This window comes from Amphiprion ocellaris, chromosome 19 (genome assembly GCF_022539595.1).
Source record: "Amphiprion ocellaris isolate individual 3 ecotype Okinawa chromosome 19, ASM2253959v1, whole genome shotgun sequence".
In the NCBI taxonomy this organism is placed as follows: Eukaryota; Metazoa; Chordata; class Actinopteri; family Pomacentridae; genus Amphiprion; species Amphiprion ocellaris.
The window spans coordinates 33,330,699-33,348,802 of NC_072784.1; the positions used below are offsets into that span (position 1 = coordinate 33,330,699).

The window sequence follows — 18,104 nt, forward strand, 5'->3', positions numbered from 1 at the left end:
TTGTTTTTCTTAAATTTCATCATCCTGTTTTAAGTGTTGTTTACCTGATACTCACGCAGTCATGAGCACATCAGGACTGATCCAATGTGATTGTAGAATGTCTGCATTTTATGTAGTTTACAAGTGTTTTCGTGCTACCTGTCAAAATCACTTTAAACCATTTAAATAATTTTAAATCACTTTAAACCACGTTGTCTTGAAAGGTGTAAACACTGTTTTATTGACTTTTAATACAATTAGTATTTCTATAGATTTTAAAATTAGAAATGTTTATAGTATTATACAGCAAGTTTTTTAGAGTATATACTAACCGTTAACGTTCATGTTACTAACCTGTCTGTTTTGCCTTTTTGTTATTTTTGTTTTTGTATGTAAGCTGCTGAATATTTTGAATTTCCCTCGGGATTAATAAAGCGTCTGTCCGTCGAGTCGTCGGATCCTCTTGATCCTCATCAGGGTCATGGGGGGCTGGAGTCTATCCCAGCTGACTGCGGGTGAAGGCAGGGGACACCTGGACAGGTAACAGTCTATCACAGGTTCACCTGGACAGGTAACTGTATCACAGGGCTACACAGAGAGACAAACATTCACACCTATGGACAGTTTAGAATCACCAATTGACCTCAGCATGTTTCTGGACTGTGGGAGAACCTGGAGGAAACCCACGCATGTACAGGAGAACATGGAGACTCCATGCAGGAAGATCCCAGGAAGACTGGGACACAAACCGAGAATCTTCTAGCTGTGAGGCGACGGAGCTAACCACCAAGCTACTGTGCAGCCTGCTGCTACTATTATTTTTTTTATTGTCTAATATTCAGATTATTGTCCAGATGAGTAGTTGATCATTCTGTTAATCGCTTGTCAGAAAATTGGTTAAAAAAAAAAATATGGGATGCCAGATTGAACAGGCCACACACCTGAATATATTGAATTTGTAATAGCAACAACAACAACCTGGTTGTGTCACATTTCTGGGTGTTACAAAATGTGTTAGGTGGGAAATAATAATAATTAGAATTACTATGATGTCAAAAACGTACAGAGGAAGGAGAAAATGAGATTGAAAACCTAAATGCAGGATCTAAAATCATAAAGTGGACATAAATGCTTTCTTACAGTGACATAAAAAAACTGAAAATACACACATTTGACTTTTTTCTTAAAAAGTGATGCATTAGATGAAATAATTGTCAGAATAATTCAAACCCAATTTGCTGTTACTGTCAGCTGTTTTGTGTAGGTATTATGTTTGAAAATGAGAAGACCAAATGCAATTGTCTTTTGTGCTTGTTTTTAATTGACTTTTATTTCTAAAAATGTAATTCTCAGTACCTCAGCTAAAATGCTGTGCAATTATGTCTCACTGGGGCATTCAACAGACTCACCGTCAAAACAACCACTTGTGATTTCTGCTGTTAAAGTTTTGCAGAGGTTTTAGCTAAGTGTGTGTACATGTGTAATTGTGGTGCATAACCTTTCATGCTTCTGTTTAAATTGCTTGAAGCGGACCAGCGGTCATCAAGCTTTCTATATCAGCAGAACGATGGTGCCGCCGCTGTTTGCTAACATGGTTCACTTTGTGTGTCTCTGCAGGGGGAGGTGGTGCACTGGCTGGCCTGTTGGCTGGATGCAGCCTGCAGGAAGGGCTCCACTCCCACAGTGGGTAAAGGACTGATGGAGGGAGGATCCTTCACTCGTCCAAACTCAGGTCAGACGCTGGCGCCTCTGCAGGACAATAATCCAGTAAAACCTGCCTCTGAATACGGTCCAATGCATAAAAACACTCAACTATTTTAAATAACTAATGGATTCTGGTTAAATGTCTTTTATTCTTTTAAAGCTGTGTAATCCTTCAAACTACTGGATCATGAACTATGTGTTTGCAAACTCAGGCTTTGCCAAAGTGAGTTGAAAAATGTCAGCAGTTGTTCAGTGAGTTATTTTAAACAGGAGCCAGTGAACAAGCACAGTAGACCTGTTTTTATATCTCCTCTTTGTCTGTGTCACAGAGCTACCTCAGGTTATAAACGTTTCTCAGAGAGCCCATAGTGTACACATTTAGAGGTTCTGAATTGATTTTGTGGGTCGAGTAGAATGTTTACAAGTATTCATTTTCAAAAAACACATTATTTTAACATGAGTATTGGGATGTAGCAGCATCGGAAGAAGCTGCTCATTCTTTGTTTGAGGCCAAACTAGCCACCAGGCAGGCGTTTTGTGTTACATGGTGATGTAGATCAGTAACAGAAGAAATAACTGCACTCTGAATGAGATATTGTGATATGATGATAACAACAGAGCAGCCCCTTATTCATATGATTTCTGAAAACAGAAATATGTGAACTTGTGATTCCAACACAAGAATGATCCAGGATTAGAAAACAAATGCGTTTAACCTGCTGTCTTTAGATGCTCTGCCAAGTTGGTTGTTGAGTTGTGATATTAAAAAGTTTTTTGCAAAGTTTATCTTCGATTTTAACAAAAATGCAACCACACCATCAAGATGACTTCTTCGACTTGGTATCAGACTATTTAGTTCAGCCACTGAACTGAAAATGTTTTCCTGTTCTTTTTCAGACTTGTCGTTCTTTAACATCTGGGCTAGTTTCATTCTTAAACCTACTGCTGAGTTTTTCTTATCTTAAAATGGATGTTTGACCACACACAGCAGTGAGCATGACTGATAAAATGCTGTAGAGTGAATTTATCTGACAAAAATCTGAGTATTTTTCTGTTTTTTCTCACTATTCAGTAACAGACACATCAATAATGCTTGAGTACTTGGAACCCAAAATGTGAAAACGGATTTCATACTAAGTTCTGTTATTATTTTCCTTTGGTGCCTGCTCAAACCTCTGGATGGTGTAAAACAATTCTCACTGCAAGAAAACCCTTGTTTTTATTATTTTACAGTGGAAAGTTAGTTGCTTTGTGTGAATGCTTTTTGACACTTGTGTCTGTTGAGCAGGTCCGTTTTTTGAGATAGAAAACAAACTACTACTTTCCAGTTAAGCTGTTTATTTTCTGCCATCAGTGTCTCAAAAGAATCTTGATCAAGGACCTTTTCTGTCTGGAACAGCCTCCCAGAAAATGACAAAGTCTGATATGAACAGAACATTTTATACCGTATTGTGAAATGTGATTGGTTATTGAACACAAACATATCATTCAAATATTGAACAGTGATTGGCTAAAGGTGGGGATAACCGTGGTGTAGACTTAGCTCTCCCATTGGTTGGTGCACAGATACGTCCATATCTCTGGCACACAATTCATCCAATCTCCAGGAACCATCCTGTAAAAGAACCTCCTAGAACCCTCTTCCCTCTCTCTACCTGTCAGTCTTATTCCTCTGTTAACTGAGATGTGATGCAGCTGCTGGTGGTGTCTCATAGGGAGGATTATTATGGTTTCCACTCTTAAACAACCTTGAGTTTAGCGGTTTCAGTAAAATTAGTTGTTTTATTATAAGGACATAGGAATGTGCTGTGTGTGTGAAAACACTCTTTGTACTGGTGTGTGTGTGTGTGTGTGTGTGTGTGTGTGTGTGTGTGTGTGTGTGTGTGTGTGTGTGTGTGTGTGTGTGTGTGTGTGTGTGTGTGTGTGTGTGTGTGTGTGTGTGTGTGTGTGTGTGTGTGTGTGTGTGTGTGTGCGCAGCTGTAGCTTTCCAGCCTGACCTGTGTGTATCCATCATGTATTTAACCCTTCAGAGCCTGGGGTTAATTCTCTCTCTCTATTCAGGTCAACACAACTCATACATTAATTACACAACAAATGGTTATTAATATTGTAATGTCTGTATATCTTATATAGACATAAAATATAATGAGGCGAAACGAGAGTGGTGTCTTTCAATGTGTTTACTTCTGAACTGCCAGACCAGACTGCCAAACATGGGGTAACAGGCATCCCATAATACCTTGCGCAGGTACTTCTTAAAGTGACCATAACACTGTTTTATACATTACAAATATCAATATTGTATTACTCATATGTGACATCAAGTTCAGTGTTCAGCTAGCAGTGCCTTAAAAAAATAAATCCTAACATGTCCTTGTCTCAGTCTGATCCAGTTCTCCTCTAAGATGAGGAAGTGGGCCGACATGTCCAACCTCTCGCAGGACTTCAGGCTACAAATGGATGGCTGGAGCGAAACTTTGAGGTCTCCACCGTGATCTTCCGCAAGTTTGATGTCTTGATTTAGTAGTAAGAGACTTCCTTTTTGTCCAAACCATTTGACTCTGATGGTGTGTGTCCACTGCATTTAATGTTCAATAAGTGAGCAATGGTTTTGTTTCCATGAATATAAACATATATGAAGAGTACATTGTAGTCCAAATTGTTTTCCTGGTCATAAAACTGTTCACCAAGAAGTGTTTCTATTGGAGAGCTGTTACAGTTTAGGGCTGCATGTGGCAAACAGCTGCTCGAAAATAATAAAAGTTGCTATATTTAACAATAGCGCTTCTAAGCATCCAACTTATACTTACTCCTTGAGTGCTCTTTGCTACTGTGACCTGGAAATCAGTCCCCTCCGCCATCATGGAGGATCTTCCAAACCTTTAAATGCTCAGTAAGGAGAGTGGAGCTTAGTGCGAGTAAACACAGCTGTGTTCTACGCACAGTAACTACAGGTTATGTTTCTGTGGTTTAGTGTCTCACACACACACACACACACATATTATTTATCTTTTACTGCAGTATTTTTCCTCTAATATTCTTCTTTTACTGCAGCATTTTAGCTCTAATATTCATCTTTTACTGCAATAGTTTAAATGTATAAGAGCTCATTGTTTGCATCTATTGTACTGCAACTAATGTATTGCATATATTATACTACAACTAATGCATGACAGCTAATTTTTTACAGTAACGTATTAGAGCTAATGCTTATCATCAATTGTACTGTTAGATCTAATGTGCTACAGCTAATGAAGCCTGAGTGTTGACCAAATGACCACAAAAAGACACAAAATAATCACAGAAACAAAAAATTTGAACAAAAACACACAAAAATGACCGCAAAGAGACACAAAATGACCATAAAGAAATGCAAAATGATCACATAACCAAAAAATAAAACAGAAAAATGAATAAATTTGAAGGGACTGGAACAGGAAAACAGTGTGACTTTTGACTTCTTTCAAAGCTGTTTCAGCAATTTAATCATGTTTTGATAGATAGATAGATAGAATAGATAGATAGATAGATACAAACTTTTATTATTTTGGATGATGTTCATTTTGTTGTTGACTATCATAGGATAACGTTATTTCTTTTACACCAACAAATCAAAATAAGATGGTTTTCACCTTAGCTGACATGTTTCAACTGCAACTGCAGTCTTCTTCAGAGCGTCATCTGGCGTGTGCTGACGTGTCCTTTTTATCATGTGACCAGTCTGACAGCTCTGTCAGAATCTGTCAGATAGGCCACGCCCCCCGCCGTCCGGTGGTCTCTGGAGGATGGAGTCCCAGGTATTAGAGGGTGTAGTCCCCCTCGGTCCCGGTTTCATGGAGCAGCTCGCCTGCTTCCTGATCTCGATGGCCCTCCTTGATCCATCGTTTATGTTTGTTGGGTCTCTGATGTTAAAATCCTCCCCCTGTCCCAGTCCATGATAAGATTATTTCTTTTGCAGCGATCCCTGATGGCTGATTTTTTGTTTTCTTGTCGGCTTTTTCTTTTTGTGTTCTTGTGAGTCGTCCAGTTCATTCATTTATTCATGGCATCAGACCACATGAGTCGATAACGGCCTCGTGGCCTCTCCATTAACCCCTGCCGTTCCCCTGGTTCCCTCCAGATGAGTCGTGGCCCCTCCAGTCAGGGAAGCAGCAGCGGAGAGCTCTCTGGATCAGGAGAGGCCCAGGCCGAGGCCCTGTGGTGGGGACACCCACCTGCAGGTGGCGCTGGTCAACACGGTGGCCTTCAGGGGCATCTGGCAGAAGCAGTTTCTGTTCACCAACTCCCAGAACCTGCCCTTCATCCTGTCTGATGGGACTCCCATCAAGGTGCCCATGAAGTACCGAGGCTGCAGAGGTCAGCTTTGGTAAGAGACCAGAATCATCCACTGGATGAGCTTCTAGGATGTAGTTAGAAGGAACTGTTCAGTTTAGTTATAGAGTGTATATACAGTGTATTATATGACTGGGTGTATTCTGTGATTAGTTTCACTCATCTGAAGTCGCTTCTGCTGCACGTTTCACGCAGCATCCTCCGCCTTCTGCTCTCCCTGTGGTTGCTGCTTATATATATATATATAGTATATATATATATATATATATAAATATAGTATATATATATATATATATATATATATATATATATATACACACACACTATATTGCCAAAAGTATTCGCTCACCTGCCCTTGACTCGCATATGAACATAAGTGACATCCCGTTCCTAATCCATAGGGTTCAATATGACGTGGGTCCACCCTTTGCAGCTAGAACAGCTTCAACTCTTCTGGGAAGGCTGTCCACAAGGTTTAGGAGTGTGTTTATGGGAATTTTTGACCATTCTTCCAGAAGCACATTTGTGAGGTCACACACAGATGTTGGACCAGAAGGTCTGGCTCTCAGTCTCCACTCTAATTCATTCCAAAGGTGTTCTATGGGGTTGAGGTCAGGACTCAGTGCAGGCCAGTCAAGTTCATCCACACCAGACTCTGTCATCCATGTCTTTATGGACCTTGCTTTGTGCACTGGTGCACAGTCATGTTGGAAGAGGAAGGGACCAGCTCCAAACTGTTCCCACAAAGTTGGGAGCATGGAATTGTCCAAAATGTCTTGGTATGCTGAAGCATTCAGAGTTCCTTTCACTGGAACTAAGGGTCCAAGCCCAGCTCCTGAAAAACAAGCCCACACCATAATCCCCCCTCCACCAAACTTTACACTTGGCACAATGCAGTCCCACAAGTATGGTTCTCCTGACAACCACCAAACCCAGACTGGTCCATCAGATTGCCAGATGGAGAAGCGTGATTGGTCACTCCAGAGAAGGCGTCTCCACTGCTCTAGAGTCCAGTGGTGGCTGCTTTACACCACTGCATCCCACGCTTTGCATTGCACTTGGTGATGTATGGCTTGGATGCAGCTGCTCAGCCATGGAAACCCATTCCATGAAGCTCTCTGCTGAAGCACTGTTCTGGAGCTAATCTGAAGGCCACATGAAGTTTGAAGGTCTGTAGCGATTGACTCTGCAGAAAGTTGGCCACCTCTTGGCACTATGCTCCTCAGCATCCACTGACCCCGCTCCGTCAGTTTACGTGTCCTACCACTTGGTGGCTGAGTTGCTGTCGTTCCCACACACTTCCACTTTCTTATAATACAGCTGACAGTTGACTGTGGAATATTTAGGAGCCAGGAAATGTCACGACTGGATTTGTTGCACAGGTGGCATCCTATCACAGTTCCACGCTGGAATTCACTGAGCTCCTGAGAGCGAGCCATTATTTCACAAATGTTTGTAAAAGCAGTCTGCAGCCTAGGTGCTGGATTTTATACACCTGTGGACATGGAAGTGATTGGAACACCTGATTCTGATTATTTGGATGGATGAGCCAATACTTTTGCATATATACACACACACATATACATACATACATATATATATATATATATATATATATATATATATATATATATATATATATATCTCCAGTGAATTTAAAAGAGCAGTATTTCTATGAACATTTGGAACTTCAGTTATTTAAACTTCTTAGATGGTTGTTCAATAACATTTGTCAGTGACAGTTCTGATCATCATCAAGGTGATGTTTGACTGTTTCTTTGTCATTTTCTGAACTAAATGACATTAATCCCTCTCTGCAGCTGATCCCAGTGGAGCTTCTACCATCTGTTTCTCATCAACCAGTTCCTCTATCAGACATGCAGCTCCACATTTATTAGAAACTCACTGTTATCTCTGTAATCTCTTTATTTTCCAGTCCTGCCTGTATTTAATTACAACCTTGTTCCATTCAGAACATTTAAATACATTTTCTTTCACCATCCAATAATTGTTTATTATCACAGTGACAAGAGAAAATGTTTCACTTTCTCGATATTTAATAAAATGTTTAGTTAAATATGTTTCGCATTTACAAATGATGTGAGTCGTTTCTGTTTCTACTCTGGTGTTGTCTTTCTTTTAATCTGTTGGACATGGTTCTGTGACGTTTAAAGTGAAATCAGGTGGAAATAGACCTGAGCTAAACTCTACTGATGACTGAATCAGAAGAAGTCCTGACCTCATTGATCTCCCCTCAGGTCAGCTCAGGACGGGATCGGATCAGCGCTACACGGTTCTGGAGCTGCCGTTCCTGGGCCGCTCCCTGAGCCTGCAGGTGGTTCTACCCAGCGAGAGGAAGACGCTACTGTCCTCCCTGGAGGCTCAGCTCACACAGCGCCACCTAGCGTCCTGGGACACCGGCCTGCGCAGAACCAGGATGGACATCTTCCTCCCAAGGTAGAGAACAATGCTTCAGGATTAGAGACTGGTTCAGGACTTGCAGACTCTTCATGAGGCTTGGTTCATAAACATGGATCTTCTTCTGGTGTTTCCAGATTCAGAATGCAGAACAAGTTCAACCTGAGGTCGGTGCTCCCCGCTATGGGCATCAGCGACGCCTTCAACCCCACAGCAGCCGACTTCACCGGGATCTCAGGTCAGTCCATCAGTTCATAAACATCCAGGATGTCCTTCAGGTTTAATCCCAGGTTCTTCAGGTATCTGACAGTTTGTTCCTTCTGAAGTGGAGGAGGGTCTCTATGTGTCTGATGCCTTTCATGAAGTCAGGATAGAAGTCACGGAGGACGGGACCAAAGCAGCTGCTGCTACTGGTGATAATATGATAGATATTAATATAACAAATAGATATTAATCCTACTGTTGTCCTCATTTACAGGCACCAAAAAATATTGTTTCCTTGTCTGAAAAAAGATCCAAAAATTCAGCAAAAAAATTCCCCAAATTTCTGAAAATTTGCAAAAGCTTCAGAAGAAAACTCCAATAATTCCTTAGAAGTTTCCCTTAAAAGTTTTATTTTAAAATAATCCCCCAGATTTGGCAAGAAAATTCTTGTAGATATTTTCAAGAAATGAGTAAAAATATTCCAAAAAATCTATCTAAAGTGATTATATATATATATATATCAGTAAAACTTCTACTATTGTCTTTAAGTACATTCACAAAAAAAATCTACCAAAATCCAGTGAAATTCGCTGGATTTTGGTTGATTTTTTTATGAATGTTGTTGAGAAACATTTTAACATTTTTTTCCACCAAAAAAATGTTCAACAATTTCCCCAAAATGTTGAAAATGTGGACATCAGAAGTTTCACTGTGAAAATATTTTTTTCCCACATTTTCAAAATTTAAAACGGGTCAATTTTGAGCCGCAGGACGACACGAGGGTTAATAGAACAGAACAAACCAACTGTCTAAAGTTTCTAAAACATGATTTTCTATCCCTGCAGGGATGGTCCTCCTCAAAAGATCCCGAGCTCCAGTTTTCAAAGCAGATCGGCCGTTCTTATTTCTACTGCAACAGGTTCACACAGGTATTTACTTCACATCATACAGATGTTTTCAATGTTTTAGTCTAGAAAAGCACCCTAGTCAGGGTATGCTGTTTGACATTTTAGTTTTAGTATGAAAATAAATAGATCTTTGAATGAGTTGCACTGATCAGACACTACAGAAATACTCAGTGGAGCAGACAGGTTTGAGCTGAGCATCAACAGGTGACCTATCCTTGAGCTCCTGGAGGGTTTTTGTGAACAGAAGCTTTGGAACACGTGTGTGAATTACTCCTGTTGGACCTTCTCTCTCAGAAGTTTAGAAATGAAATTAATAAATAATCTGTTTCTGTTCTGTGATTCATGTTCAGTGGTGAAATAAAAAAAACCATCCAGGAAACTTTTCTACATTGATGCAACGTTTCCCAGAGCTTCATCTGATGATCTGAAACAGAACTGACCTGCTGATGGAGGACCTGTTGAAGAACCCTAACTCTGTAACTGATGAAGATAAAGAAGAAGGTTTTCCTGTCAGGTGTAACTGATGATGATGAAGATTTTCCTGTCAGGTATAATTGATGAAGATGAAGGTTTTCCTGTCAGGTGTAAATGATGAAGGTGACGATGGGGGACGACTGGGGGACCCTGACGGGGTGAGCTGGTGTCTTCATTTGCACAACTGACTTCCCCTCTTGGACGTCCCTTAGTTCTGCCCCTAGTTCTGCTGCTACAGGCCTAGGCTGCTGGAGGACCTCTCTGGATGCACTGAGCCCTTCTCTATCTACCATTATATTTAATATACAGTATATATACCATTATTGCATTACACTCACTCTGTTTCTCCCTGTGTCCTTTCTCCGAGTGTCCCTGATCCCAGAGCTGGATGCTTCAGATCTGTGGTGGTTCTCCCACCAACTGGCCTAATCTCCATCTGTGGGATGCTGCTGCTGCTGACCTTCCTCCAGCCCACTGCTTCCAGCTGCCCATTTCCATCAATCTACTCTGCATCACCCTCACTATACTTGATTTGCTCGTCTACATATTTTTGAATTTACCACCAGCTATATATGTAGTATATTTAATGCCAGAGCCATACACCATAGCAGTAAACTATAATCAGTTTCCAGCCCAGAGGGATATATGCACAGATTTTTTTAAATACCATGTAGAAGACTATATACAGGAAGATGAGGTATCAGTTCTTGCACATAGATATACAACAGTCCTTTATTACTCCCCAGGTCAGGGGAAATTTCCAGTGTTAGAGCAGCAAAAATCTTTCAGAGCAGCACTAACTACAGTTTACTACAGTAAAGATAATAATTATAATAACAATAATACATACAAGAATGAAAAATGAATAAATACAGTATTACTACACTATAAGTGACATCAGCATAAAGTGGCTTGTGGAATACATGTAATTGTAAAAGTGCAGAAAATGCCAGCAGTGCAAGGAGTTGTGGAGATTTTCTCAAAACAGGTGAGTCCTGTGAATATGACCAAAATATGAGATAAAACTACCAGAAACATGTACAAAATGACCAAAATATGATTGGTTGATAATGTATCAGTGTTGTTATTGATTATTGATCGGTTGCAGGGACAGAGATTTGTGTCAGTCTCTGCTGTCATCTAATCTCTCATGTAAGATCATGTCACAGGCGGGGGCGCTACTGACCTCTTGTGGACACAGGCGGTAACGACACGACATTATTACTAACTGTATAGCTGGCGACATTACAGGTGAGCAGCACTTCCTGTTCATCTTCAACGTAAAAGCATCTTTATTGTACATTTTATGTCAAACGTATTACTAAGCGATTTTGCTCGATTCAGAAGGATCTCTGGTGTAAACCAAGTCGTATTTAACGACAGCTAGCTTCTCCACTTGCTCCGATTACTTTTGTTGTAGTCTGAGTCACGTCCAAACAGGAAATGAATCCACAATGTAGCTAAAGACAATCTATAGCTGCATCTCCGTGATGGCAGCGTTAGCGAGCTAGCAGCTAATCAGAAGCTAGTGACAAGCTAACTCCAGCGCTACCAGCAGCGTCTCTTTAAAAGGTGCTGATCACGATATCAGGCTGAAACATTAGACCTGGGACAGGAAACGGAGCTAGAGCTCTGTGTCTTGGAGAGAATTGATTTTAGAACTACATGTGTTAAGGTATTAGTCCATGTCATAACAAACCCTCGTTAGCACTTCCGCTAGCTCGGCTAACACTTCCGGTCACGAATGCATTTGTACATTACCTATAACGTGTTCATTTTTGAACGTATAGTGACAACAAACACAATTTGAGGGAGTCGACAAGCTAGTGGTCCTTAAATAGATTTTGGTTCATACTGCAGATTCTTCTGAGTCTCACAAAACCACGTTTTAGCATAAGAGCATTACGATAGTTTTACGTTGAAACAGGAAGTGCTGCTCCTCTGTAATGTCGCCAGCTTTGCCTCAAATAATTAGTGTCGTTACCGCCTGTGTCCGCCAGAGAGCAGTAATGTGTACAGTAAAGATAATTTCACAAGACTTGAAGCCTAAATATGCTTAGTTTTCTCTGATGGAAAGAAAACTAATGAATTATTTCTGTTTTTAACGTTTCTGGCTGATAATTGAGTCCTTCTGGTGATAATTCTGGTCGTTATAAGTGTGTATGTGTGTGAAATGAGGGCTTTTTATCACTTCTTTAAAATTATTTCTATTTTATATTTCCCACTTTTCTGTGTTTCCTTTATAAATGGACAATATCCGACCTAAAAGTGAGATTTACGTTTAAAATACTATGATTTTAGTTTCTGAGCTCAGATGTGAAAATGTGTTTTGTTTTTTATTTATTTAAAAAAAAAATTCTACTGTATGTTTTCCTTTTTTTGATATTTTTCAAATATATCAGTAAAAATGTATAAATTTATAAAGAATAATTGGAGATTGGAGGTTTTTGCATGGATGATTTATATGAAATGTTCTTATCAGTGTTTGGAGTATTTGTGAAATGTTTTAGTAAAATATTGGACTGAAACAGATTTTTATTTTCTATTTTCATTTTGATTCTAAACAGCACAGAATCTGAAAGAAAGTGAAATGTAAGAGTTTTTTTGTGTGTGTTTTTGTCTTTGTTAGGCCATAAAACAAGTTTACTCGTGTTGTCGTGGTGTTTTGGGCACTAAAAATGTTTGTTTTTCCACTGACAATAAAGAATCTAATCTAATGGAACCTGTTCTCTCTGACTGGAGTTCAGGTTTCGTTGAGTCAGTTTACACTCAGAAAGTCCGATTTTGTCAAACCTTGTTCCCACAACAACAACAGGAAGCTGCAGAATTTATGCAACAAAAGCCTTTTAAAAAAAAAAAAATCCTCTTCCAGCTTCTGTTGGTTTTAATAAAATGATCTTTTAGTATTTCTCTGTGTTTTCCAGCGTTTTGATTTATAAACCAGGAGCTGCTTCACTGAGGAGAGTCTTTTAGTTTTCAGGTAATATGATGGTGAAGAAAATGTGTTACTGCAGTAAAGATTCCACTGAATTATTATTTGATCCATGAACTTGTGATCAGAATCCCTCAGTTCTTCTCCAGTTTGTTGCTGCTGTCGGGTGAACAGGTGAGCTCCAGGTGAACAGGTGATGTCAGCAGCAGGTCAGTCTGTGATTGGAGCAGTAAAACTCATCTACATTAAATTAAATGTTATGCTAATGTAGATGCACTCATGTGACATAAACTGTGAAGTCCACTCTAAACTGTATTAAGGCTTAGAGCCAGGATTTTTAACTTTTGTATCTCTGTGTTCCAATTTCATTACCAATAAAAAAATCCTTAAAATCATGAAAAATAGTTAAATATCAAACCAAGAGTTGTAGTATGATCAACAGGAGCCAACTGAGTTAGACAGAGTGTAATCTTTTTGCAGTACATAAGAGGGAAGTTATTGAATTTTATTACTAATAAAATAATAAGAAAATAAGAAAAAAATTCCTTAAAATTCAGATTTTTTAATTTAATATCAAACCAAGAGTTGTAGTACGACCAGCAGGAGTCAACTGATGGCTCCAGTGATTTTGGTAACACTACAATGTATAAGAGTGAAGTTATTGAATTTTATTACCAATAACAATTCCTTAAAATTCAGATTTTGTATTTAATATCAAACCAAGGGTTGTACTATGACAGTCAGGAGACAACTGATGGCAGCAGCGAGTTTGGTGACACTACAGTACATAAGAGTGAAGTTAATGAATTTTATTACCAATAAAAATTATTTAAAATTCTAATTTTGTACTTAATATCAAACCAAGTGTTGTAGTATGACCAGCAGAAGCCAATTGAAGGCTCCAGTGATTTTGTTGACACTAAAGTAAACAAGAGTGAAGTTATTGAATTTATTACTAATAAAACAATACTAAAATAATGAAAATTTCTTAAAATTCAGATTTTGTATTTAGTGTCAAACCAAGAGTTGTAGTATGACCAGCAGGAGACAATTGATGGCTGCAGTAAATTTGGTGACACTACAGTGTATAAAAGTTAAGTAATTGAATATTTGTCTCTCTTCGCTGTTGCAGCGGTTTTGCTATTTGCAGACGGTCCCTGTTCACTCGTTGCACAGCCGGCTGCTCATAGACATCAGTGCTATTTCTGCAACTTGAAAGACAGCGACTTTTGATAAAACTGGCCTCGTAGCACATTGTCTAGCTTACAGCGATTTGAAAGAGGCATTGTTTATGTTTTTAAAACGTATATCTCATGAGTTATTGATGCCGGAAGTCCGAATCTGTGAATATCTTGCCAACTTTACCTAACTCCCATTCATGCATGAATTATGATAACCTCAGTTAGGATTTTTTTCACCCAATTGTTTTTATTCATCTTTAGGCATGAAAAACAAGGTTTGAACTTTATTTTATTTCAACCCATTTTTCTAAAAAATATATTTACATGTCCACTGAGATGGCCACCATGCATTTTGCTCTAGAAATATGGATTTAACAAACAAATGGATAAAATGATATACAGTGTATTGAACTGTGAAATGTGATGTGAACTATAAAATAAAATAATTGATGCATAAATAATTCAAACAGCATTGAGGGATTCACTCTCCTGTATAGATTCCCAAGTCTCTCAGATGACATATTTTCAAGAACAGCAGCAGTAATACCATAATTGTGGTCAATGAATTGTAGCTGAAATATAGCTGGTGATGCATGATGTGCACTTTAGTGGACATGAGATTAATCATAATTGCCTCCCAATATAACATCAATACTTGGAAAATTTTGCAATTGCATGACTCCTTAGATGTTCCTCGATGTCACCATATTTTTCTTTCCTGCAAAGGTCTCTTTTTTATAGAAGGCTTGAACAAAAGAAAATGAGCTACTTGGTGTTTCTGGCTGCCTGCCGGCCATCTTGGTTTGACTCTTTTTTTTTTTAAAGAATTTGCAATGGCTAGCCAATCACTGGCAGTGGAAGAAATGATGCAATAGGATCCACTGTAGTGGCTGATGTCCAACTATGCCATCAAAACTCATGCACATACAAGAAAACAGCTTTAGAAGAGCTGCACACTGTCATGACCTCTATGCATGGAAGAGTTAAAGGCATCAATAATGAACACAACACAAATAAATTGCTATCATATTACAATTCTGCATAATACACAGTGGAGAATCACAGTGATATTGTAATAATTGAAGGTATTTTTCTGCTGTTCTATCAAAAGTTGTCAGGAGAGGCAAAGAATTCTAAACTAAATAGTTACAGAGAAGAGGGGGAGAAATAAACTGATTTCAGAATGATGGAATGAGATCTATAACGAATGAAACACAGGTTTCAGGTAGTTTAGCTCCGCCCACTAAGACTGTCTCCGCCTGTCTTCTCTAACGTCCGCAGTTGAGACATAAACTCTGACTTGGTGACACTCAGACTCCCACTGGACTTTCCATTCAATTTACACATTTCTTCATATATGTATCAACACACACACACACACACACACACACACACACACACACACACACACACACACACAGATAAAACTACCAGAAATATGTACAAAATGGAGCTTTAATGAATCCGTTCATGGAGCTTTAATGAATCCGTTCATGGAGCTTCTTCATGTTGGTGGAATCACTTACCAGGAAATAGAACCAAAGACACTCATCTACTTCGAGTTCTCTGGTTCATATGCTCAGTAACTGACCTTGTGTGCTTTGTCAGCCTTTCCTCTAATGTGCTGCATTTCTTCAGGGCCAATAAGGAATAATAAGGGTAGGGAGCTGAATGCATCATTGTCAGGAACAGCAGGACACTGAGGAGAACTAAAACACAGGAAGATTCAGTGTGAGCTGTTAGATATTTCATTAAATTCACCAGAGAACTGGACAGTGGATCTTCTACAGCGTTCTTATTGGTCGTATGTTTAGACTCTCTAACCTTCTGAACATGTGCAGAATAATTCAGACCCTGTATGACACAAGAAACATGATTCTGAATGAGAAAATGACTTTTTTCTCCACTGTACCTCTTTTGACCTTTTAAAAATGAATCAATCAACTGCAGGAAATGCAGGAAACTTTGCAACAGAAAGAAAATGGACAGAATAGACTTTTATTTCTACCTGGCAGGAAGTGCAGGGAGGAAGTGATGTCATGAAGCAGATACACCTGTGAGCTGCTGCTAATGAAAGAAGCCTGGAGAACAAAGGAGATGAGTGAGAGCACTGGGAGGAACCAGGAGATTTCAGGAGGAACTTCCCAGATTGTGGTCAGTTCTCTTCTAAAGTGTGATATATTAAAGTAAAGTGAGCAGTCTGGAATAAACGGAGTAGATTTAGAATCCAGAAGCAGCTTTTTCCTGCTCTTGAACCACCTGCTGGATATGAACTGATCCCAGGACAGGAGATTCCACCTCTTCAGCTGTTGGGATGTCTGCACCTTCTGTTGGACCCTGGTGGAGGTAAGTTCAGTGTTTTTTTCTGTCCAAATCTCCAGACTTTAGGCTGCATAATCCTCACATTAGCCTCTCCTGCCCTCCTCAGCTCCTCACCTACACTAATTTACACTCCTTTATACTCCCACTCCTCACATTAACTCACCCAAACCTTCAAACTGAACTGAAATGAACCCATCATTTCTTGAACTGACATTATTTGGATTTTTTCCTTCTTTAATTAAGAAGCTTTTAGTGTCACCATGAGGACACTGAAATAGAATCTGTCTTTTCTGCTTCTGTCTGTGGAATAATCTCCCCATGCACATCAGAGAGGCTCCATCACTGGCGGTTTTTAAAACAAAACTTAAAACTTATTTTTATTCACTGGCTTTTAACACAGCATGAGACTCTGCTTCTGTTTTATTGTGCTGCTGTCTTAATATGTGTATGTTTTATTTATGTTTTATTTATTGTTTTAATGTTTTAATTTATTGTTTATTGTACAGCACTTTGTTTCAGCGGCTGCTGTTTAAAGTGCTTTATAAATAAAGTTCAGTTCAGTTCAGTTCTGTTGACTAAATGGACTTGTGTGTTTGAGATGTTTTTGTGTTTGATGTGTTCTGATTTGGTTTGTGTCTAACCAGGTGTAGATAATGACGTTTAACTGATGGCTACAGTTCTTTCCTGTCTGGTGTGGTTCTCTAGAAACAAACATGAAGCCATCTAGTCCATTTAGTGGGAGTTTAAAGTAGTTTCTGTCTGGTGATGAACTCAGTTTGAACCTTTTAAATGATCTATAGAATAGCTTTACTTTTAATCCGACAACTCGGTAAGGAAAGGATGGTTTTATCTTGCTGACATGTTTCTGCTGCATCTGCAGTCTTCTTCAGAGCGTCAGACGACGTGTTGATGGCGTGTTGATGGCGTGTTGATGGCGTGTTGATGGCGTGTTGATGATGTGTTGATGGCGTGTTGATGACAGTGTTCTGTTGTCCCTTCTACAGGGCTCTGAATCAGGGCATGGCAGAGCCCTGTCTGATTTTATCACTTGGTGCGAAGACAATTATCTTGATCTTAACGTTACAAAAACAAAAGACATGATAATTGACTTCAGGAAAAAACGTGCAAAACAGGAAGTCAGCATCATAAACAAAGAAGAGGTCGAAATCATAGACACGTACAGATACTTGGGCACAATATTCGACTCCGACCTCAAGTTTGACAAAAACATGGAGGTCATTTCAAAAAAAGGCCAACAACCTATTTACCTGCTGCGGAAACTGAACTCTTTTAATGTATCTAAACCCATTTCATCTGTCTTTTATCGTTCTTTTATTGAGAGTCTTTTAACCTTTTCTTTTATATCATGGTTTCATGGGCTGTCAGTAAAAAACAAAAACACGTTGTCCAGCATAGTTGGGACTTGTGCTAGAGTCATGGATGTGCAGACTACTGACCTACACTCTCTATGGAGCAGGCAGGTGCTCCACAAAGCTAAGAGCATTATTGCACACTCTGACCATGTACTGACACACAGGTTTGTGTTGATGCCCTCTGGGAGGCGCTATCTCACTCCATCTCTTTTATTCCTTCCGCCATTAGGCTTTTAAATGACAGTGACCGTGTTGTTTTATAGTTTTACATGTAGTT

General features: G+C 39.2%; 1 pseudogene; it reads left to right on the forward strand.

Moving 5' to 3' along the window:
• The first annotated feature begins 1,677 nt into the window (after positions 1-1,677).
• Positions 1,678-18,090, forward strand: LOC129347501 (probable serpin E3; annotated as a pseudogene).
• The last annotated feature ends 14 nt before the right edge of the window (positions 18,091-18,104 follow it).